Genomic DNA, 24,773 nt, shown 5'->3' on the forward strand with positions numbered 1-24,773 from the left:
AAACTGATGCTGTTAGCTTTTCTCTTAAATTAATTTCTTCTCCTGCTTTTCTCACAATTTTCTCAGCCACTTAGGTTAAGAACCTTGAGGTCACCTCTGACTCTTTATTGTCTCCTATATTCAGATGACTTGTAATTCACCATTTGTTCTATGCAGTCCCTCTAATACACTTCATCTTTGCTTTCCCTTTGTCATTGCTGGTGCCATTTCCTTTCTAAAGTGCCTATTCTCTTTTATGGCTGAAAGCCTTTCTCAAATCACATCTTCTTTGGGAAGCCTTCCCCAGTCACTCCAACTAAAAGTATTCTATTACAGATACTGTCCGTAATACCTCTAAGACATACATACGCAATGGTATATTACTGTTACTTGAACATGTCTTATTTTTCCATTCAATTAAATGCTCTTGGAGGACAAAGGCATTTTGTTATCCTTATTTTAATACCCCATGTAGCATAGAATTTCACAAATTATATGCTTGCTGAATGAATGCACAAACCCACCATCATATGATGCTGGACAGAAGCTCTCTTCTGGTTCATTTATTATTAACAGGTGGGTTAGCCAGTTAATCCAGTTTGGTTTCCGTATAAAATCTGGATGACATCGCAAAAGCCACACTCTTGATTTCCCTTTTCCCTCTCCTCCCAAAATGTGCTACTTCAGTCTTCTCAATTTAGCAAATCATTTTTTCTCCATTCTCCCTGCTACTATGCTAATCCAAGTGTCCATGGTCTTTCTTTCCTGAGATGGCTTCCTATCTAGTCTCTGGTTCCTTCTTACCTCTTTACAGTCTCTTTATCTATACAATACAGTGATTTTTTTTAAAAACACTGAATCATATATCACCAAACCAAACCAAATCTGTTGTCACTGAGCCGATTCTGACTCATGGCAACTCCATGTGTCACAGAGAAGAACTTTTCCATAGGGTTTTCTTGGTCGCCATGAGACAGAATTGACTCGACAGCAACTAACAACAACCACAATCTTTATGGGAGTAGTTCTCCAGGGCTTTCTTCCATAGGACCACTGAGTGGGTTTGAACTACCAATCTTTAGGTTAGCAGTCAATCACATCACTTTTGCTTAAAACCATCCCTTGTATTTGCAATAAAAACTGAATAAGTTGCCACTTTCTACAATGCCCTACATGATTTGTTCTCTGCCTGTATTTCCTTGCTAATCTTGTTTTTTAATAACATTATTAAATATATTGATGTATTGGACATAACATAAAATTCATTCTTTCAAATTGTACAATTCAGTGGTTTGTAACATACAGAGGTGTGCAACCACTGTCTAATTCTACAATATTTACATCACCACAGAAAGAAACCCTGTATCCATTTCTAAGAATATGGATTCTGGATGCAATATATTTATCAGATATACAATTTGCAAAATTCACTTCCTGATGGTATCATTTGTAGCATAAAAGTTTTTAATTTGGATGAAGTCAAATTTATTTATTTATTTTGTCACGTGTTTTTGGTGTCATATCTAAGAAATCATTGTTTCTTCATACCAAGATTATGAAGATATACTCCTATGTGTTCTTTCAAGTGTTTTATAGTGTTAGCTCTTACATTTAGCTCTGTGATCCATTGTGAGTTAATTTTTGTGTGTAGTGTGAGATATGAGCCCATTTACAACATTTTACCTGTGCAAATCCAGATGCAGCACTGGAAGTGCTCACTCCTCTATGCCAAGAAATTTGGAAGACAGCTACCTGGCCAACAAACTGTAAGAGATCCATATTTATGTCTATTCCCAAGAAAGCTGATCGAACTGAATGTGGAAATAATTGAACAGTATCATTAAAATCACGCACAAGTAAAATTTTGCTGAAGATCATTCAACAGTGGCTGCAGCAGAAATTCAAGCCAGGTTCAGAAGAGGACATGGAACTAGGGATATCACTGCTGATGTCAGATGGATCCTGGCTGAAAACAGAGAATACCAGAAAGATGTTTATCTTTATTTTATTGACTATGCTAAAAGGTTTGACTGTGTGGATCGTAACAAATTACAGATAACATTGCGAAGAATAGGAGTTCCAGAACACTTAATTGTGCTCATGAGGAACCTGTACATAGATCAAGAGGCAGTTGCTCAGAGAGAACAAGGGGATACTGATTGGTTTAAAGTCAGGAAAGGGTGCGTCAGAGTTGTAGTCTTTCACCATACCTATTCAATCTGTACACTGAGCAAATAATCTGAGAAGCTGAACTACATGAAGAAGAACAGGGCATTGGGATTGGAGGAAAACTCATTAACAACCTGCGTTATGTAGATGACACAACCTTGCTTGCTGAAAGTGAAGAGGACTTGGAGCACTTACTGATGAAGATCAAAAACTACAGTCTTCAGTATGGATCACACCTCAGCATAAAGAAAACAAAAATCCTCACAACTGGACGAGTGGGCAACCTCATGATAAATGGAGAAAAGATTGACGTTGTCAAGGATTTCATTTTACTTGGATCCTCAATCAATATCCGTGGAAGGAGCAGTCAAGAAATGAAAAGACACATTGCATTGGGAAAATCTGCTGCATAAGACCACTTTAAAGAGTTGAAAAGCAAAGCAAAGATGTCACCTTGACAACTAAGGTGCGCCTAAACCAAGCCATGGTATTTTCAATCACATCATATGCATGCAAAAGCAAGACCAAAGAAGAATTGATGCCTTTCAACTGTGGTGTTGGAGAAGAATATTGAACATACCATGGACCACCAAAAGAATGAATAAATCTGTCTTGGAAGAAGTACAAACAGAATGCTCCTTGGAAGCAAGGATGATAAGACCATGTCTCACATACTTTGGACACGTTGTCAGGAGGGATCAGTCCCTGGAGAAGGACATCATGCTTGGTAAAGTAGAGGGTCAGTGAAAAAGAGGAAGACCCTCAATGAGATAGATTGACACAGTGGCTACAACAGTGGACTCAAGCATAACAACTATTATGAGCATGGTGCAGGAGCTGGCAGTGTTTCATCTGTAATACATACGGTCTTTATGAAGTGGAACTGACTTGATGACACCCAACAACAGAAACAACATCCAGTTGTCCCGCCATCATTGATTGAAATGGCTTTTCTTTCCCTTTGAGTTGTCTTAGTATCCTTCTCAAACATCAAGTGGTCCTGAGTGCAAAGGTTTATTTCTGGACTCTCATTTTTGTCCCACTGATCTGAATATTTATCTTTATGCTTGTAAGGTGGTGTCTGGATTACCGTACTGTTGACATAAGTTTTCAAATCAGGAAGTGTGAGTCCTACAACTTTGTTCATCTTTTTCAAGATTGTTTTAACTATATTCTGAGTTCCTTGCATTTCCATGTGAATGTTATGATCCGTTTGTCAATTTCTGCAAAAAAAAAAAAGCCGTTTGGGATGTGGGCCAAGATGGTGGAATAGACAAACACTTCCCCCGAGGCCTCTTACAACAAAGACCCCCCAAAAAAGTGAAACAAGTATATTTGTGACAAGTAGGAGCCCTGAACATCAAAGTATAGGATAGAAAATGAATCGAGGGGCGGGGGAGGAAAAGACAGTTCAGAAGCGGAAAGGAGTTACCGGATCTGAATCACCTGGAGCCCTCAGGCACCATTCCCAGAAGCAGCTGTGGCAGGCTGGTAGTAGCATTTGGCAATACTTTTCTCAGGGAGAGGCAGCCAGCCACACAGCCTACTCACACCTCCGGAACCAGAGAACGGCGCTCTGGGCAAAAGCTAACTATTTGCATATATTTTACCACGTTCTCTGCCCGCAAGCTGGCTTCAGAGGCTATTCATTTCCCTGGTCCTGAGGTAGGCCCTGTTAAGTGCCTAGAGCCATCCTCTAGGCCCTGGAAAAAAAAAAGGAATAAATTACAACAGGGGGAAAAGATAATTTGCCAGCTCCACGAACTAGGGGAGCTCAGGACAGAAGCGGCTCCTGTCCAAGCATAAATGGCCCGTGGACAATAAGTAGCTTTCCCCCCTGCATGGACCTGTGTGGGCCTGTTTCAGGAGAATAGGCCCTGTTGGCAGACAACAACTGTCTCAGCTGTGTGTTGGAGATGTGGGTGATTGATGTTTGACACTGCTTTGCCTATTAAACAGGGTCCCCACCTGCCCACATCAGGGGCCTAAGGACTGGTGGCTTCAGTCAGGTCACCAAGCCACCCATGACAGTGGTCCAAGGATAACTGGTACCTCCCAGTCCTTACAACCAAAAACATTGAGTGCCCATGGTCCACCTGCAGAATCCACCCACCTGTATGCTCTAGGCAAGAGGGACACACTTTCCTCAGAGACATGTGGGGGATGATTCTCAACCCTCTGCCTTGTTCAGACCATGACCCGTTGCTGCAATCAGATACCGGTATATACAGCAATCATCCCTGCCCCTCTAAGACTCTAGGACAGAGCCTATACCACATACTTGATGATCAGCTACCTGGAAACCTGAGCTGAATTCATACAAGAAAACTGAATGGACTTCTAGGCTGATATACCTGATAACAGCTCTAGCCATCTGGGGACAGGACGTCTGAGCTCAAAAGGTGAAAATAATCAAGCTAGCTCACTCAAGCAACCCATAGGGGTATACCAAAACAAACAAAGCAAGCAGCTACGACACAGTAAGCAAGCATAAACTAATACAATAACTTATAGATGGCTCGGAGACAACAGTCAATATCAAGTCACATACAGAAACAGGCCATGATCACCTCAACAAGCTCTCAAAAGAAAGAATCCAGGGATCTTCTAGATGAAAGTGCATTCCTGGAATTACCAGATGCAGAATACAAAAGTTTAATATACAGAACCCTTCAAGACATCAGGAAGGAAATGGGACAATACACAGAACAAGCCAAGGAACACACAGATAAAGCAACTGAAGAAATTAGAAAGATTATTCAGCAACATAATGAAAAGTTTAATAAGCTGGAAAAATGCATAGACAGACAGCAATCAGAAATTCAGAAGATTAACAATAAAATTACAGAAGTAGACAACTCAATAGAATTTTAGAGGAGCAGAACTGAGCAAGTAGAAGCTAGGATTTCGGAACTCGAAGATAAATCACTAGGCGCTAATAAATTTGAAGAAAAATCAGATAAAAGAATTTAAAAAATGAAGAAAACTTAAGAATCATGTGGAACTCTATCAAGACAAATAACCTATGAGTGATTGAAGTACCAGAACAGGGAGGAATAACAGAAAATACAGAGAGAACTGTCGAAGATTTGTTGGCAGAAAACTTCCCTGATATCGCAAAAGATGCTCATTGAACTCCACATAAGGTAGATGTTAAAAGAAAGTCATCAAGACATATTATAATCAAACTTGCCAAAACCAAAGATAAAGAGAGAAATATAAGAGCAGCGAGGGATAAACGAAAAGTCACATACAAAGGAGATCCAATAAGAATAAGCTTGGACTACTCGCAGAAACCATGCAGAAAAGAAGGCAATGGGATGATGTATTTAAAAAACTGAAGGAAAAAAATTGCCTGCCAAGAATCACATAACTAGCAAAACTTCTCTTAAATATGAAGGTGAAATTAAGACATTTCCATATAAACACAACTTGAGGGAATTCGTAAAAACCAAACCAAAACTACAAGAAATACTAAAGGGAGTTCTTTGGTTAGAAAATCAATAATATCAGGTATCAACCCAAGACTAGAACACTGGGCAGAGCAACCAGAAGACAACCCACACAGGGAAATATAAAAAAAAAAAGCAAGATAAGAAAAAGAAGAAAAAAACCACAAAACAGGGTAACAACGATGTTATTATATAAAAGAAGACATTAGAATAATAAAGAGGGACTAAGAAATGTAATCATACACCTTCCATATGGAGAGGACGATACGGCGATACAAAGCAATAAAAGTTAGGTTTAAATTTAGAAAAATAGGGGTAAATAATAAGCTAATCACAAAGGAGACAAACCAACCCACTCATCAAAATAAAATACAAGAAAAAATAGAGACTCACCAGAAACAAAATCAACAACAACAAATATGAGGAAAGGACAATATATAAAGATTATCTTCTCAGCACATAAAATTAAGTGGGAAAAAGAAACTGTCAACAATACACAAAAAAAAAAAATCAAAATGATAGCACTAAATTCATACCTATCCATAATTACCCTGAATGTAAATGGACTAAATGCACCAATAAAGAGACAGAGAGTGGCAGAATGGGTTAAAAAACAAGATCTGTCTATATGCTGCCTACAAGAGAAACACCTTAGACTTAGAGACACAAACAAACTAAAACTCAAAGGATGGGGAAAAAATGTATCAAGCAAACAACAATCAAAAAAGAGCAGGAGTGGCAATATTAATTTCTGACAAAACAGACTTTAAAGTTAAATCCATCAGAAAGGATAAGGAAGGACACTACATAATGATTAAAGGGACGATTAACCAGGAAGATATAACCATATTAAATATTTATGCACCCAATGACAGGGCTGCAAGATATATAAAACAAACTCTATCAGAATTGAAAAGTGAGATAGACCCACAAGAATAGTAGGATACTTCAACACGCCACTTTCGGTGAAGGACAGGACATCCACAAAGAAGCTCAATAAGAACACGGAAGATCTAAATGCCGCAATCAACCAACTTTACCTCATAGACATATACAGAACACTCCACCCAACAGTAACCAAGCATGCTTTCTTTTCTAGTGCACATGGAACATTCTCTAGAATAGACCACATATTAGGTCATAAAGCAAGCCTTAGCAGAATCCAAAACATCGAAATATTACAAAGCATCTTCTCTGACCATAAGGCCATAAAAGTGGAAATTAATAACAGGAAAAGCAGGGAAAAGAAATCAAACACTTGGAAACTGAACAATACCCTGCTCAAAAAAGACTGGATTATAGAAGGCATTAAGGATGGAATAAAGAAATTCAGAGAATCCAATGAGAATGAAAACACTTGCTATCAGAACCTTTGGGACACAGCAAAAGCGGGGCTCAGAGGCCAAGTTAGAGCAATAAATGCACATATACAAAAAGAAGAAAGGGCCAAAATCAAAGAATTAACCCTATAACTTGAACAAATAGAAAGAGAGTAACAAAAGAAACCCACAGGCACTAGAAGGAAAACAAATAATAAAAATTAGAGCAGAACTAAATGAAATAGAAAGCATAAAAAGAATTGAAAGAATTAACAAGACCAAAAGCTGGTTCTTTGAAAAAAATCAACAAAATTGATAAACCACTGGTGAAACTGACAAGAGAAAACCAGGAGCGGAAGCAAATAACCCAAATAAGAAATGAGATGGGCGATATTACAGCAGATCCAACTGAAATTAAAAGAATCATATCAGATTACTATGAAAAATTGTATTCTAACAAATTTGAAAACCTAGAAGAAATGGATGAATTCCTAGAAACACATGACTTACCTAAACTAACACAAACAGAGGTGGAACAACTAAATAGACCCACAACAAAAGAAGAGATTGAAAAAGTAATCAAAAAACTCCCAACAAAAAAAAGCCCTGATCCGGGCGGCTTCACTGCAGAGTTCTACCAAACTTTCAGAGAAGAGTTAACACCACTACTACTGAAGGTATTTCAGAGCATAGAAAAGGACGGAATACTACCAAACTCATTCTATGAAGCCACAATACACCTGATACAAAAACCAGGTAAAGACACCACTAAAAAAGAAAATTACAGCCTATATCCCTCATGAACATAGATGCAAAAATCCTCAACAAAATTCTAGCCAATAGAATTCAAGAACATATCAAAAAAAAAATTCACCATAACCTAGTGGGATTCATACCAGGTATGCAGGGATGGTTCAACATTAGAAAAACAATTAATGTAATCCACCACATAAATAAAACAAAAGACAAGAATCACTTTATTTTATCAATTGATGCAGAAAAGGCATTTGACAAAGTTCAACACCCATTCATGATAAAAACTCTCAGCAAAATAGGAATTGAAGGAAAATTCCTGAACATAATAAAGGGCATTTATACAAAGCCAACAGCCAACATCACCCTAAATGGAGAGACCCTGAAAGCATTCCCATTGAGATCGGGAACTAGACAAGGATGCCCTTTATCACCACTCTTATTCAACATTGTGTTGGAGGGCCTAGCCAGAGTAATTAGGCTGGATAAAGAAATAAAGGGCATCCAGATTGGCAAAAAAGAAATAAGAGTATCTCTATTTGCAGATGACATGATCTTATACACAGAAAACCCCAAGGAATGCTCCAGAGAACTACTGAAACTAATAGAAGAGTTCAGCAGAGTATCGGGATACAAGATAAACATACAAAAATCGGTTGGATTCCTCTACACCAATGAAAAGAACATTAAAGAGGAAATCACCAAATCAATGCCATTTACAGTAGCCCCAAGAAGATAAAATACTTAGGAATAAATATTACCAGAGATGTAAAAGACTTATACAAAGAAAACTAGAGTATACTTCTGCAAGAAAACAAGAGACTTACATAAGTGGAAAAATATACCTTGCTCACGGATAGGAAGACTTAATATTATAAAAATGTCTATTCTACCAAAAGTGATCTATACATTTAATGCAATTCCGATCCAAATCCCAACGACATTCTTTAATGAGATGGAGAAACAAATCACCAACTTCATATGGAAGGGAAAGAGGCCCCAGATGAGTAAAGTATTACCAAAAAGAAGAGCAAAGTGGAAGGTCTCAGTCTACCTGATTTTAGAACCTATTACACTGCTGGAGTAGTCTAAAACAGCTTGGTACTGATACAACAACAGATATATAGGCCAGTGGAACAGAATTGAGAATCCAGACATAAATCCATCCACATATGAGCAGCTGATATTTGAAAAAGACACAAAGTCAGTTAAAAGGGGAAAAGACAGTCTTTTTAACAAATGGTGCTGGCATAACTGGATATACATCTGCAAGAAAATGAATCAAGACCCATACCTCACACCATGCACAAAAATGAACTCAAAATGGGTCAAAGACCTAAACATGAAATCTAAAACGATAGAGATCATGGAAGAAAAAATAGGGACAACACTAGGAGTCCTAATACATGGCATAAACAGTATACAAAACATTACTAACAATGCAGAAGAAAAACTAGATAACTGGGAGCTCCTAAAAATCAGACACCTATGCTCATCCAAAGACTTCACCAAAAGAGTAAAAAGATTACCTACAGACTGGGAAAATACCTTTAGCTATGATACTTCCGATCGGTACCTGATCTCTAAAATCTACATGATACTGCAAAAACTCAAATTAAAAGAGACGAATAATCCAATTAAAAATGGGCAAAAGATATGAACAGACACTTTACTAAAGAAGACATTCAGGTAGCTAACAGATATGTGAGGAAATGCTCACGATCATTAGCCATTAGAGAAATGCAAATCAAAACTACGATAAGATTCCATCTCACTCTAACAAGGCTGACATTAATAAATGTTGGAGAGGTTTTGGAGAGACTGGAACACTTATACGCTGCCGATGGGAATGTAAAATGGTACAACCACTTTGGAAATCAACTTGGCACTTCCTTAAAAAGCTAGAAATAGAACTACCATACGATCCAGCAATCCCACTCCTTGGAATATATCCTGGAGAAATAAGAGCCTTTACACGAACAGATATATGCCCACCCGTCTTCATTGCAGCATTGTTTACAATAGCAAAAAGATGGAAGCAACCAATGTGCCCATCAACAGATGAATGGATAAATAAATTATGGTATATTCACACAATGGAATACTACACATCTATAAAGATCAGTGATGAATCTGTGAAACATTTCATAACATGGAGGAATCTGGAAGGCATTATGCTGAGTGCAATTATTCAGTTGCAAAAGGACAAATATTCTATAAGACCACTATTATGAGAACTTGAGAAATAGTTTAAACAGAGAAGAAAATATTCTTTGATGGTTATAAGAGGCGGGAGGGAGTGAAGAGAGAGAGGTATTCACTAATTAGATAGTGGATAAGAAGTACTTTAGGTTAATGGAAAGACAATATACAATAAACAGGAGAGGTCAGTACAACTGGACTAAACCAAAGGCCAAGAAGTTTCCTGAATAAATTGAATGCTTTGAAGGCCAGCATAGCAGGGGCGAGGGTTTTAGGACCATGCATGCAAGCATTTGGAGACACTTGATTGGTGCAGTGACACAGGTTGAAGAAAGGAAGGAAGGAAAGAAGAAAGCTAGAGTGAAAGAAAGAGCCACAGTAATCAAAATGACCTGATACTGCTTCAGTGACAGACTCATAGTCCAATGGAATAAAACTGAGAACCCAGAAATAAATCCATCCATCTATGCGCAGCTAATTTTCAACAAGGGGTCAAAGTCTATTCAATGGGGAAGAAACAGTCTCTTTAACAAATGGTGCTGGCAAAACTGGATATCCAGTTGCAGAAAAATGAAACTGGATCCATAACCTCACACCACACACAAAAACAAACTCAAAATGGATCAAAGACCTAAATGTTAAAGCTAAAACTATAAGGTTCCTGGAAGATAATACAGGAAGAAAACTATGGAATCTAACTGTTAATCTAAACAGACTAACAAATATAATTGCAAATGAACCAACAGCAGAAGACAAATTTGATAACTGGACCTTCCTGAAAATTAAATTAACTTTATCAAAAGAGTAAAAAACAAAAACAACCGACAGACTAGGAAAAAGTCTTTGGGAACAACATTATAATCTCCAGAATATATAGAAAACTTAAACAATTCAACAACAAAAAACCAGATAACCGAATTTAAATATGGGCAAAGGTTATGAACAGCACTTCACCAAAGAGGACATTCGAGCAGCCAACAAACACATTAAAAGATGCTCAACATCATTAGCTCTTAGAGAGCTATAAATCAAAACTACAATGAGATACCATCTCATCCCCGCAAAAATGGCACTAATTAAAAAAAAAAAAAAAAACAGAAAGCAACAAATACAGGTGAAGAAGTGGAGAGATTGGGACACTTATCCACTACTGGAGGGATTGTAAAATGATACAATCACTATGGAAAAAGGTATGACATTTCCTCAAAAAGCTAGGAATAGAAATACATTATGATCCAGCAATCTGACTCCTAGGCTATACCCTAAAAAAAAAAACAAACCCTAGAGATCTAATAAAAGAGACACACACAGACATATGCACACCTACGCTCACTGGGACTTCATTTGCTGATGTGGCATGAATCAAAATCAGAAAAAAACAGCTATGAATAAAAAATGAAATGGAATGCATAAAGATCGATATCCTAGGCGTTAATGAGTTGAAATGGACTGATATTTTCCATTTTGAATGAGACAATAATATGGTCTTTTATGCCAGGAATGACAAATTGAAGAGGAATGGCATTCCATTTCATTTTTTATTTCTTCCACTAATGCCAAGAAATTGAAGATTTTTAACAACTTCTGCAGTCTGAAACTGATCAAACATGCAATCAATAAGTGTCAATAATTACAGGTGATTGGAATGTGAAAGTTGGAAACAAAGAAGGATCGGTAGCTGGAAAATATGGCCTTAATGATAGAAATGATGCTGGAGATCACATGATAGAATTTTGCAAGACCAATGACCTATTCATTGGAAATACCTTTTTCTGACAACATAAACAAGGACTACACATGTGGATCTCACCAGATGGAAAATATAGAAATCAAATCAAATACATCTGTAGAAAGAGGCAATGGAAAATCTCAATATTATCAGTCAGAACAAGACCAGGGCCGACTGTGAAATAGACCGTCAATTCCTCCTATGCAAGTTTAAGTTGAAGCTGAAGGAAATTAAAGCAAGTCCATGAGAACCAAAATACGACCTTGAGTATATTCCACCTGAATTTGAAGACCATCTGATTTGATGCACTGAACACTAATGACCAGTTGTGGGATGACGTCAAGGACACCATACGTGAAGAAAGCAAAAAGTCATGAAAGACAAGAAAGAAAGAAAGACCAAAAGGGATGTCAGAAGAGACTCTGAAACTTGCCTTTGAACATGAAGTAGCTAAAGTGATTGGAAAAAAATGATGAAGTAAAAGAGCTGAACAGAAGATTTCAAAGGGTGGCTCGAGAAGACAAAGTAAAGCATTATAATGAAATGTACAAAGACCTGGAGTTAGGAAATTAAAGGGAAGAACATGCTTGGCATTTCTCAGGCTGAAAGAACTGAAAAAAAAATTCAAGCCTAGAGTTGCAATAAAGGGCAAAATATTGAATGACAGAGGAAGCATCAAAAGAAGATAGAAGGAATACGCAGTCACTGTACTAAAAAAGAACTGGTCGACATTAAAATATTTCAGAAGGTAACATATGATCAAGAACCGATGGTATGGAAGGAAGAAGTCTAAGCTGCACTGAAGGCATTGTTGAAAAACAAGGCTCCAGGAATTGACAGAACAGCAGTTTAGATGCTTCAACAAATGGATGCAGCATTGGAGATGCTCACTCATCTATGCCAAGAAATTTGGAAGACAGCTACGTTTCCAACTGACTGGAAGAGATCCATATTTGTGCCAACTCCAAAGAAGTGTGATTCAACCAAAACCAAAAACCAAACCCGTTGCCTTTGAGTCGATTCTGGCTCTTAGCGACCCTGTAGGACAGAGTAGAACTGCCCCATAGAGTTTCCAAGGAGTGCTTGGTGGATTCGAGCTGATGACCTTTTGGTTAGCAGCCATAGCTCTTAACCACTACACCACCAGGGTTCCCAACAGAATGTGGAAATAATCGAACAATATCATTAATATCACAAGCAAGTAATATTTTGCTGAAGATCATTCAAAAGCAGTTGCTGCAGTTCATCTACAGGAACTGCCAGAAATTCATGCTGTATTCAAAGAAGACATGGCACAAGGGATACTGCAAAGGCTTTTGACAGTGTGGATCACAACAAACTATGGATAACATTGCGAAGAATGGGAATTCCAGAACACTTAATTGTGCTCATGAGGAACTTGTACATAGACCAAGAAGCAGTCGTTAGAATAGAGGAAGGGGATACAGCATGGTTTATAATCAGGAAACGTGTGTGTCAGGGTTGTGTCCTTTCACCATATTTATTCAATCTGTATGCTGGCCAAAGAATCTGAGAAGCAAGACAAAATGAAGAAGAATATGGCATCAGGATTGGAGGAAGATTTATTAACAGCCTGTGATATGAAGATGACACATTCTTGCTTGCAGAAAGCAAAGAGGACTTGAAGCACTTACTGATGAAGATCAAGAATACAACCTTCAGTATGAATTACACCTAAACTTAAAAAAAACAAAAATCCTCACAACTGGAACAATAAGCAACATCATGGTAAACAGAGAAAAGAATGAAGTTGTCAAGGATTTCATTGTACTTGAATCCACAATCAATGCCCACGGAAGCAGCAGTCAGGAAATCAAATGACATATTGCATTGGGCAAATCTGCTGCAAAAGAACTCTTTGAAGTGCTGAAAAGCAATGATGTCACTTTGAGTGGAAAGGTAGTGTCATGGATTGAATTATGTCCCCCCAAAAATGTATGTATCAATTTGGCTGGGCTATGATTCCCCGTATTGTGTGATTTTCCTATATGTTGTAAACCCTGCCTCTATGATGTTAATGAGGAAGGATAGGCAACAGTTGTGTTAATGAGACAGGGCTCAATCTACAAGATTAGATTGTGTCTTGAGGCAATCTCTTGAAATATAAAAAAGAGAAGAAAGTACAGAGACAGGGAGACCTCATACCACCAAGAAAGCAGTGCTGGGAGCAGAGTACATCCTTTGGACCTGGGGTACCTGCACGGAGAAGCTCCTAGTCCAGGAGAAGACTGATGAGAAGGCCGATAGAGAGACAGAAAGATTTCCCCTGGAGCTGACACCCTGAATTTCCTACTTCACTGTGAAGAAATAAATTTCTCTTTGTTAAAGTCATCCATTTGTGGTATTTCTTTTATAGCAGCACTAGATAACTAAGATCGATGGGGAGGGGAAATCACTAACTAGATAGTAAAAAAAGTGTTCATTTCGGTGAAGTGAAAGACAATACACAATATAGGGGAAGTCAGTACAACTCGACTGAAGCAAAGTCATAGAAGCTTCCTAGACAAAAACACCTTCATGGCCTGAGTTACTAGGGCTGAGAGTTGGGGACCATGGCCTAGGAGAACATCTAGGTCAATTGGCATAACATAGTTCATAAAGAAAATGTTCTACATCTTACTTGGGTAAGTAGCGTCTGGGGGTATTAAAATCTTGTGAGTGGTCATCTAAGATACATCTACTGGCCCCAGCACATTTGGAGCAAAGGAGAATGAAGAAAACTAAAGACAAGGAAAATATTAATCCAAAGGACTAATGTACCACATGAACCACAGCCTCCACCAACCTGAGCCCAGAAAAACTAGATGGCGCCCAGCTACCACCACCAACCACTCTGACAGGGATCACAGTAGAGAGTTCTGGGCAGAGTGGGAGGAAAATGCAGAACAAAATTCAAATTCACAAAAAAAGATGAGACTTACTGGTCTGACAATTACTGGAGGAATTCTCAAGACTATAGCCCCCAGACACCCTGCTAATTCAGAATCGAAGTCACTGCCAAGGTCCTCCTTTCAGCCAAAGATTAGACAGGCCTATAAAACAAATAATAACACACAGTGCAATGTGCTTCTTAGGTCAGTCAAGTATATAAGACCAAATGGGCAACATCTGCCCAAAAGCAAAGAAGGGAAGGCAGGAAGGGACAGGAAAACTGGATGAATGGACACTGAGAACTCAGAGTGGAAAGGGAAAGGGGGAGGGTGCTGATACATTGCAGGGATTGCAACTAATGTCACAAAAGAATTTGTGTTTAAATTTTTTGAATGAAAAACTAATTTGTGCTGTGAACTTTCACCTACAACACAAAATTAAAAAAGTGAAAATTTTATTGAAGACACCAAGAAGCTTCTTTATGTTGGTTGTATCTGTTGATATTTACTGTATTACAAATTAAAACAGAGGTTTTTAAAATATATATTTATTAATTCATTAAAAACAATATTATAAGAAAAAGATATCACTTTGAGAACTAAGGCACGCCTGACCCAAGCCATGATATTTTCAACCGTTTCATGTGCATGTGAAAGCTGGACAATGAATAAGGAAGATCAGAGAAGAATTGATGCCCTTGAATTACGGTGTTGGTAAGAATGTTGAATATACCACAGACTGCCAGAAGAACAAACAAATCTGTCTTGGAAGAAGTACAGCTGGAATGCTCACTAGAAGCAAGGGTGGTGAGAGTTTGTCTCACATACTTTGGTGATGTTATCAGGAGGGACCAGTCCCTGAAGAAAGATTTCATGCTTGGTGAAGTAGAGGGTCAGCAAAAAAGAGGAAAACTCTCAGCAAGATGGATTGGCACAGTGGCTGCAACAATAGGCTCAAACATAGTAACAATTGTGAGTATGGCGCAGGACTGGGCAATGTTTCATCCTGTTGTACATAGGGTCACTATGACTTGAAACCAACTTGATGGCTCCTAACAACAGCAACAACATGTTTATTGCAGCATTATTCACTATAGCAAAAAGATGGAAACATCCTAAGCGCTCATGAATGGATGAATTGATAAAAATATGTGGTATATACATACAATGGAATTCTATCCAACTGTAAAGAATGATGAGCCTGGGAACATCTTATAATGTGGACAAATATGGAGAACATTATGCTGAGTGAAATAAGTCAATCACAAAAGGACAAATACTGTATGATCACTCTTTCATAAGAAGAAAAGAATGCATGTACAGAGACCAATGCTTATTGGTGGTTAACAGGGTTTGGTGGGGAGGGGGAGGAATAGGGGGATGCAGTCTCAAGATAGTAGACAGTTGTTATTTTTGGTGATGGGAAAGGTAGCCTCAAATACTGATGAAGTACACATAACTTGACCAAGGTAAACTATGTCACTAAGAACTTCAAGAGTAAAACCAAAAAGATTTACACTGAGACAATTTATAATCAAGCTGTATAAAAGCGAAAGACAAAGAGAATCCTGAAAGCTGCAAGAGAGAAGTGAACAGTCACGCCCAAATTATCCCCAGTAAGATTAAGTGTCTATTTCTGCTCAGAAACCTTGGAGGCCAGAGGCAATGTAATGACATATTCAAAGTGCTGAAAGAAAAGAACTGCCAACCAAGAATACTATATCCATCAAAACTATTCTTCAAGAATGAGAATGAAATAAAGATATTTCCAATAAACAAAAGCTCAGAGAATCCCTAGCCAATACACCTCCCTTACAAAAGTACTAAAGGGAGTATTCAGATAAGAAAGAAAGGACACTAGAACATAACTCAAAGAAGTACTTAGAAAAAGAAAAAAAAAATTCCATTAAAGGTAATTGTAGGGGTAAGTATAAGGGCAAGATTTAAGGTATATTTGCTTGATAATTCTAGTGGTTATGTCCTTAATACTTAACAAATGCATAAATGATAAGTATAAATGTAATTACAGGTCACATGATGTATAAAGATGTAATTACTGATAACAACTACATATATAAGGGGAGGGGAGATGAATGGTACAGGTATAGAACTTTTGTATGTTACTGAAGTTAAGTTGGTATCAATTTAATCCAGGTTGTCATATATGCAAGATGTTAAACGTAATACTCATGGTAACTACAAAGAAAATATCTAAAAAATACATACAAAAGAAAGGAGTAGGGAATCAAAATCGTTCACTACAAAAAAAAAAAAAACAGGCATAACTAGAGGAAATAAGAAGCAAAGAAGTTATGAGACACACAAATAACAAAATGACAAGTATGTTCTTTCTTATCAGTAATTACAGTGAATGTAAATGGATTAAATGCTCCAGTCAAAAGAGAGAGTGGAAGGATGGATAATAGCTCATGATCCAACTATACGTTGTCTACTAGAGACACATCTTAGGCCCAAATCACAAATAGGATGAAAGTGAAAGGATGAAAAAATTACCCCATACAAATAGTAACCAAAAGAGAGCTGGGGTGGTGATTTTAATAGGCTTTATATCAAAACATGAAATAAGAGACAAATAAGGACATTATATAATGATAAAAGTGTTTAAAAAAAAACTGATAGAATTGAAGGGAGAAATAGATTTCTCTACAATAATAATTGTTGTTGTTGCTAGGTGCCATAGAGTCAGTTCTGACTCATAGAAGCCCTATGTACAACAGAACAAAACACCGCCCAGTCTTGCACCATCCTCAAAATCGTTGCTATGCTTGAGCCCATTGTTGCAGCCACTCTGTCAATCCATCTCATTGAGGTTCTTCCTCTTTTTCGCTGGCCCTCTACTTTACCAGGCATGTCCTTCTTCAGGGACTCATCCCTCCTGATAACATGTCCAAAGTATGTGAAATGTAGTCTCGCCATCCTTGCTTCTAAGGAGAATTCTAGTTGTGCTTTGTCCAAGACGGATATGTTCCCTCTTTTGGCAATCCATGCTATATTCAATATTCTTTGCCAACTCCACAATTCAAAGACGTCAATTCTTTGGTCTTCCTTATACATCGTTCAGCTTTTGCATGCAGGTGAGGCGACTAAAAACACCATGGCTTGGGTCAGGTGCACCTTAATCTTCAAGGTGACATCTCTGCTTTTCAACACTTTAAAGAGGCCTTTTGCAGCAGAGTTGCCCAATGCAATGTGTCTTTTGAATTTCTTGACTGCTACTTCCATGGGCGTTGAACATGAATCCAAGTTAAACGAAATCCTTGACAACTTCAATCTTTTCTCCATTTATCATGATGTTGCTTATTGTTCCAGTTGTGAAAATTTTTGTTTTCTTTATGTTCAGATGCGATCCATACTGAAAGCTATGACCTTTGATCTTCATCTGTAAGTGCTTCAAAAAATACTCTTCACTTTCAGCAAGCAAGGTTGTGTCATCTGCATAACGCAGGTTGTTAATGAGTCCTCCTCCAATCCTGATGCCCCATTCTTCATGTAGTCCAGTTTCTCAGATTATTTGCTCGGTATACAGATTTAATATGGGTTTACAGATTTAATAGGTATGGTAGAGAGATACAACCCTGACACACACCTTTCCTGACTTTAAACCACGCAGTGTGCCGTTGTTCTTTTCGAACAACTACCTCAATCTATGCACAGGTTCCTCATGAGCACAATTATGTGTTCTGGAATTCCCATTCTTCGCAATGTTATCCATAATTTGTTATGGTCCATACAAATGCCTTTGCATAGTCAATAAATACAGATAAACATATTTCTGCTATTCTTTGTTTTCAGTCAAGATTCATCTGACATTAGCAATGATATCCTTGGTTTCACCTCCTCTTCTGAACACTGCTTGAATTCCTGGCAGTTCCCTGTTGATTTATTACTGCAGCTGCTTTTGAATGATCTTCAGCAAAATTCTACTGTCAGGTGATATTAATGAAATTGTTTGATAATTTCTGCATTTGGTTGGATCGCCTTTCTAATGGGCACAAATATGGATCTGGTCCAGTCAGTTGGCCAGGTAGCTTCTTCCAAATTTCTTGGCCTAGATGAGTGTACACTTCCAATGCTGCATCCGTTTGTTGAAACATCTCAATTGATATTCCATCAATTCCTGGAGCCTTTTTTTTTTTTTTCCACTAATGCCTTCAGTGCAGCTTGGACTTCTTCCTTCAGTACCACTGGTTCCTGATCATATGCTATCTCCTGAAATGGTTGAACATCAACCGATTCTTTTTGGTACAGTGACTCTGTGTATTCCTTTCAACTTCTTTTAATGCTTCCTACATCATTTACTCATTTACTATTTTCCCTATAGAATCCTTCACTATTGCAACTCAAGGCTTGAATTTTTTCTTCAGTTCTTTCAGCTTGAAAAATGCTGAGCATGTTCTTCCCTTTCGGTTTTCTAACTCCAGCTCTTTGCACACATCATTATAATACTTTACTTTGTCTTCTCGAGCCACGATTTGAATCTTCTGTTCAGCTCTTTTACCTCATCAATTCTCCCTTTTGCTTTAGCTACTCAACATTCAAGAGCAAGTTTTAGAGTCTCTTCTTACATCCATTTTGGTTTTTCTTTCTTTCCTGTCTTTTTAATGACCTCTTACTTTCTTCATGTATGACATCCTTGATGTCATTCCACAACTTGTCTTGTGTTTGATAATTAGTGTTCAACACGTGAAATCTATTCTTGAGATGGTCTCTAAATTCAGTAGAAACTTCAATATTCCACTTTCAATAACGTACAAAGCATATAGAAAGAAGATAATTAAGAAAACAGAGGTTCTAAATGGCGCTATAAATCAACTAGAGCAAACAGACAAAAATAGAACACTTCACCAAACTACAGCACAGAATACGTTCTGCTCCATGCACATGAATCATTCTCTAGGATAGATCACATGTTAGGTCATAAGCAAGTCACAATAGATTTTAAAAGATAAAAAACATGCAAAGTATTTTCTCTGTCCACAATGGAGTGAAATTAGAAATTAATAAGAGAAGGAAATGTGGAAAATACACAAATATGGAAATTCAACAACACACTATTAAATAACCAATGAGTTAAGGGAGAAATAAGAAAAAAAATATTTAGTGTCAAATGAAAATGAAAGCACAGGAAAAAGAGGAGTCAGGAATTGAGGGGGGAATTGAATATATTTCTGGATGCCTCCATGAACAACTGCTTCCTTTTCCATGAGATCAGAAAAACTGAATGGTGTCCCTCTACCATCACTGAACATTTTGATCAAAGGTTCTGTAGATCAATGCTAATCAAAGGGGGTGAAAGGAAGTACAGAACAGAATTTCAAATTCTCAATGGTATCTAGTCTTTCTGGATTCATTGAGGCTGGATGATCCTCTGAAACTATTGTCCTGAAATAATCTTTAAACTTTAAGCCTTAAACCAAAACTATGCCCTGATGTCTCCTTTGAACAACAACAACAAAAAGTTTATCTTAATTACCAAACTAAATCTTCCTTGACCATTGTGCTCTCTTAAGAGTTATCAATGTGAGATCAAATTGACAATGACAACTCAAAAAGTTGGATAGGAGGCTTAGTGAACAGCGAGTTTAAGATAATGATGGTAGAATAATTTGGAAAGGATAGAGAGAACAGTACCACAACTTGAAGAATGTAACCAATGGCACTGAAGTACATGTAGAAATTGTTGAAATGGTACATTTTTAGCTGTGTGTATTTTCAACTAAATAAAAAAAATACATATTAAAAAAACTTATGGGACACACAAAAGCAGTGTTCAGAGGAAAATTATAACTATAAATGCCTACATTAAAAAAGAATAAAGATCACAAATCAATAGCCTAATTTTACAACTTTAAGAATGAGAAAAAGAAGAGTAAATTATATCAAAAGAAACCAGAAAGGGGGGGATAACAAAGATCATAGCAGCAATAAATGAAATAGAGAATAGAAAAACAAGAGAGGAAATCAATGAAACCAGTAGCTAGTTTTTCCATGCACACAAAAAAAAAATCATTATAATTTTCAAACCTTTAGCTGGACTAAAGAGAGAAGATGCAATATCTAAAATCAAAAATGAAAGTGGGGACATTACAACTGAGCCTACAAAAATAAAAATGAAAAGGGGGACATTATAAACAACCCTACAGTAATAAAAAGGGTCAAAAGAGAATATCATGAAAAATAGTATGCCAGCAAATTAAATAATCAAGATGAAATGGACCGACATCTAGAAACACATAAGCATCCTACACTGAAGCAAGTCAAAACAGATCTTAACAAACCCACAACAAGAGATTGAATAAGTAATCAAAAATCTCCCCAAAAAGAAAAGTCCTGGACCTGGTAGCTTAACAGGGGAATTCTACCAAACATTTATGGAAGTGACTTGAATCCTATTTAAACTTCTCCAAAAATAGAAGAGGAGGGAACACCTCTTAACTCATTCTATGAAGCCAGCATCACTCTGATACAAAAGCTAGACAGACACAATGCAATATTCCTTATGAATACAGATGACAAAAATCCTTAACAAAATATCAGCAAACTGAATTGAAAAGAATATTAAATGGATTATACACCATGATCAAATGGAATTTATCTTAGGAATGCAATCGTGGTTCAACGTTAGCAAATTAATTAATGTAATAAAAAAAATACACCTCATTAATGGAACAAAAGAAAGGAACCACATTATCACCTCAATTGATACAGAAAAGGCATTTGACAAAATTCAGCACCCTTTCATGACCAAAATACAAGCCAAGAAAAGGGAAAGCATCATCTGATAAAGGGTATTTATGAAAAACCCACAGCTAACATCATACTCAATGGAGAAAGACTGAGAGCTTTCCCCTTAAGATCAAGGACAAAACAAGAAAACCACTCCTACTGTTATTCAATATTGTACTGGAAGTTTTAGTCAGATCAATTAGACAACAAAAAAAAATAGGTGGGGCCAAAATAGCAGAATAGTCAGATGCTTCCTGTCATCCCTCTTACAACAAAGACCCCAAAAAACAAGTTAATCATTTATATATGACAATCTAGGAACACTAATCATCAACGGCAAAGTTGAAGTATTGGACTGAACAGCAGGGGAAGGAGAGAGAATTCAAAAGCATCTGAGAAGTAACGATTGCAAGATCACCAGCACCCTGCTAGCTGAGTCTGCGTAGCACACACAGGCTAAGCCAAGCAGCAACATTCAAAGACTAACCTCACCACATCAAGTGTAGCCAAGCAGCAGTGCATCTTCACACACCTCCAGAACCAAGTAGGAGCAACACCAGACCTGCAAAAGTTAAGTGTAAGCTTCTAACCTACCATGCAGGGGCAAAATAACTCCTCACATCCTAGAGTTTCACAGAGGAGAAGTGCTTCCTTCCCCTCATCCACCGCCTACCGTGCCCGCTCCAACACCAGTCATGCAGTATTAAAAAACACTATGGCCCCTAAGCCAGGAACTCAGGGCTCTTTGCACCCACACCAGTCTCGTAGCCACTCTGCCCAGCCACTGCCTTAAGGGGTACATGGAATTTCAGTGCCCTTCACCCCTGCCCAGACCTGTGTGCGCCAATTCAACACCACATGCCCTCATTAGCATAAAACAGCAGGGCATAAACATGAAGACCATTTTCAACTTCAGTAGCCCAGGGGGAGCTGCAGATTTGTGACATTTGACACCACACATACCCCTAAACTGGGACTTCACCCAACCACAGTTGGGCCTGAGGGCTGGTGGCACCACTCATTCCATCTAGTCACCCACAATGGGGTCTGAGAATAAGTGGTGGCTCCAAGTCCCTCCAGCCAACAGCACTGGGTGCCCAAGGACCAGCTGCAATACCCCCCTACTATGCACTATAGGGGACAGGGATACACCCTCCACTCAGGCACCCTGGGGCAGCCATCAGCCCCTGCCTTCCTCCACACATACCCCCTATAGCAGCCAGATACCTGTGCCTGCTCTGAACACCCCTACTCAGCCCTTCCCATCGAGGACTGTAGGTGAGAATCTGCACCACACATTTGATGGTCAACAACACGGGCACCTGTGGAGCACCACCACAAGAAAAGTGAACAGACTCAGACTCCTGGGCTCACACACCTAGTAGCTGCTGTCACCTGGAGACAGAACATGAGACCTTCAAAGACACCAACAACCAAAGTAGCTCACAGACCCAGAGCTTGTAGGACATGTTAAAAAAAACATACAATAGATAAATATAATAACTTATTGATGCTTCAGAGACAACAGTCAATATCACATCACATAAAGATGCAGGTCAAAATGGCTTCAGCAAGCTACTAAAATAAAGAACCAGAAAACCTTCCAGAAGAAGATAAGATATTAGAACTACTAAGAAAGAATTCAATAGACTAATATAACAGAGCTTTTGAAGAGATCAGGAAGGAGGTCAGGCAAAACTCAGACCAAGCCAAGAAACATGCAGACAAAGCAATAGAGGAATTCAGGAAAACAATACAAGAATAAAATGACAAAATCAACAGGCTGATAGAAACCACGCAGAGACAGCAACTAGAAATCCAAAAGATTAACAATAAAATTTCAGAATTAGACAACTCAGTAGAAGGTCATAGAGAAGGATTGAAACAATGGAAGTCAGAATTAGTGAGACTGAAGATAAATCCCTTGACACCAATTTATCTGAGGAAAAATCAGAAAAAAAGAATTAAAAAAATTGAAGAAATTCTAAAAATTATGAGAGACACTATCAAAAGGAAAAACCTACGAGTGGTTAGAGTACCAGAATGGGGAGGATAACAGAAAACAAAGAGAGAATTGTTGAAGATTTGCTGGCAGCAAACTTCCCTGATATCGTGAAAGATGAAAGATATCCATCCAAAAAGCTCAATGAACCCCATACTGGGTAGACCCCAAAAGGATGTCACCAAGGCATATCATAATCAAGCTTGCCAAAACCAAAGACAAAGAGAATCTTGAGAGCAGCTAGGCATAAACAAAAAGTCATCTATAAAAGAGAACCAATAAGACTAAACTCTGACTAATCAGCAGAAATCATGCAAGTAAGAAGACAATGGGATGACATATATAAAGTCTTGAAGGATAAAAATTGCCAGACAAGAATTATATATCCAAAAAAAAAAAATGTCTCTCAAATACAATGGTGAAATTAGGTCATTTCCAGAAAAACAGAAGTTAAGGGAATTTTTAAAAACCAAACCAAAATTACAAGAAATATTAAAGGGAGTCCTTGGATTTTTTTTTTTTTTTTTTTTTTGGATTAGAGAACCAACAACATCAGACAGAAATCCAAGACTGGAACACAGGACTGATCAACCAGTTATCAACCCAGACAGGGAATTCACAAAAACGACTCAAAGCTATAAGACTGAAAATAGGGAATTGGAGATGTCAATATGTAAACGATGATAATGTCAAAACAAAAAAAGAGGGAATAAGCAGTATAGTCATAGAACTCCCATATGCAGAGGGAGTTAAAGCAATATAAAGAAATAAAAAAATTGTTTAAAATTAGAAATATCAAGTTAAATTTTAGGGTAACTACAAAAAAGCTAACAAACCTACCCATCAAAATAAAAAAGAAAAACATAAAGACTCAGCAACACAAAATCAACAATAATGAAAATGATGAAAAGAAAATACATAAGCAAAAAGAACTCAGCAAAGAAAATTAAATAGGACAAAGAAACTGTCAACAGCACAAAAATGCATCAAAATGACAGCATACTTATCAATAATTATACTGAATGTAAATGGCACAGATGCACCAATAAAGAGATAGAGAGTGGCAAAATGGATCAAAACCACAATCCATCTATACGCTGTCAACAAGAGACACACTTTAGACACAAACTAACAAAAACTCAAAGTATAGAAATAAATATAACAAACAACAATAAAAAAGAGTAGAAGTAGCAATATTAATCTCTGACAAAATAGACTTTAAGGCAAAATCCACCACAAAGTTTAAGAAAGGACACTGTATCATGATTAAAGTATCAATACACAAGAAGGATAATATCCATAATAAATATTTTCTCATTCAATAACAGGGCTCAAAAAATATAAAACAAACTCTAACAGAATTGAAGAGAAATTGACAGCTCCGTAATAATAGTAGGAAACTTCAACACACTTCTTTTGGCGAAGGGCAGAACATCTAGAAAGAAACTCAGTAAAGATACAGAAGATTGAAAGCCACAATCAACTTTACCTCATAGACATATACAGAACTCTCTACCCAACAGCAGCCAA

This window comes from Loxodonta africana, chromosome X (assembly GCF_030014295.1).
Source record: "Loxodonta africana isolate mLoxAfr1 chromosome X, mLoxAfr1.hap2, whole genome shotgun sequence".
Classification (NCBI taxonomy): domain Eukaryota; kingdom Metazoa; phylum Chordata; class Mammalia; order Proboscidea; family Elephantidae; genus Loxodonta; species Loxodonta africana.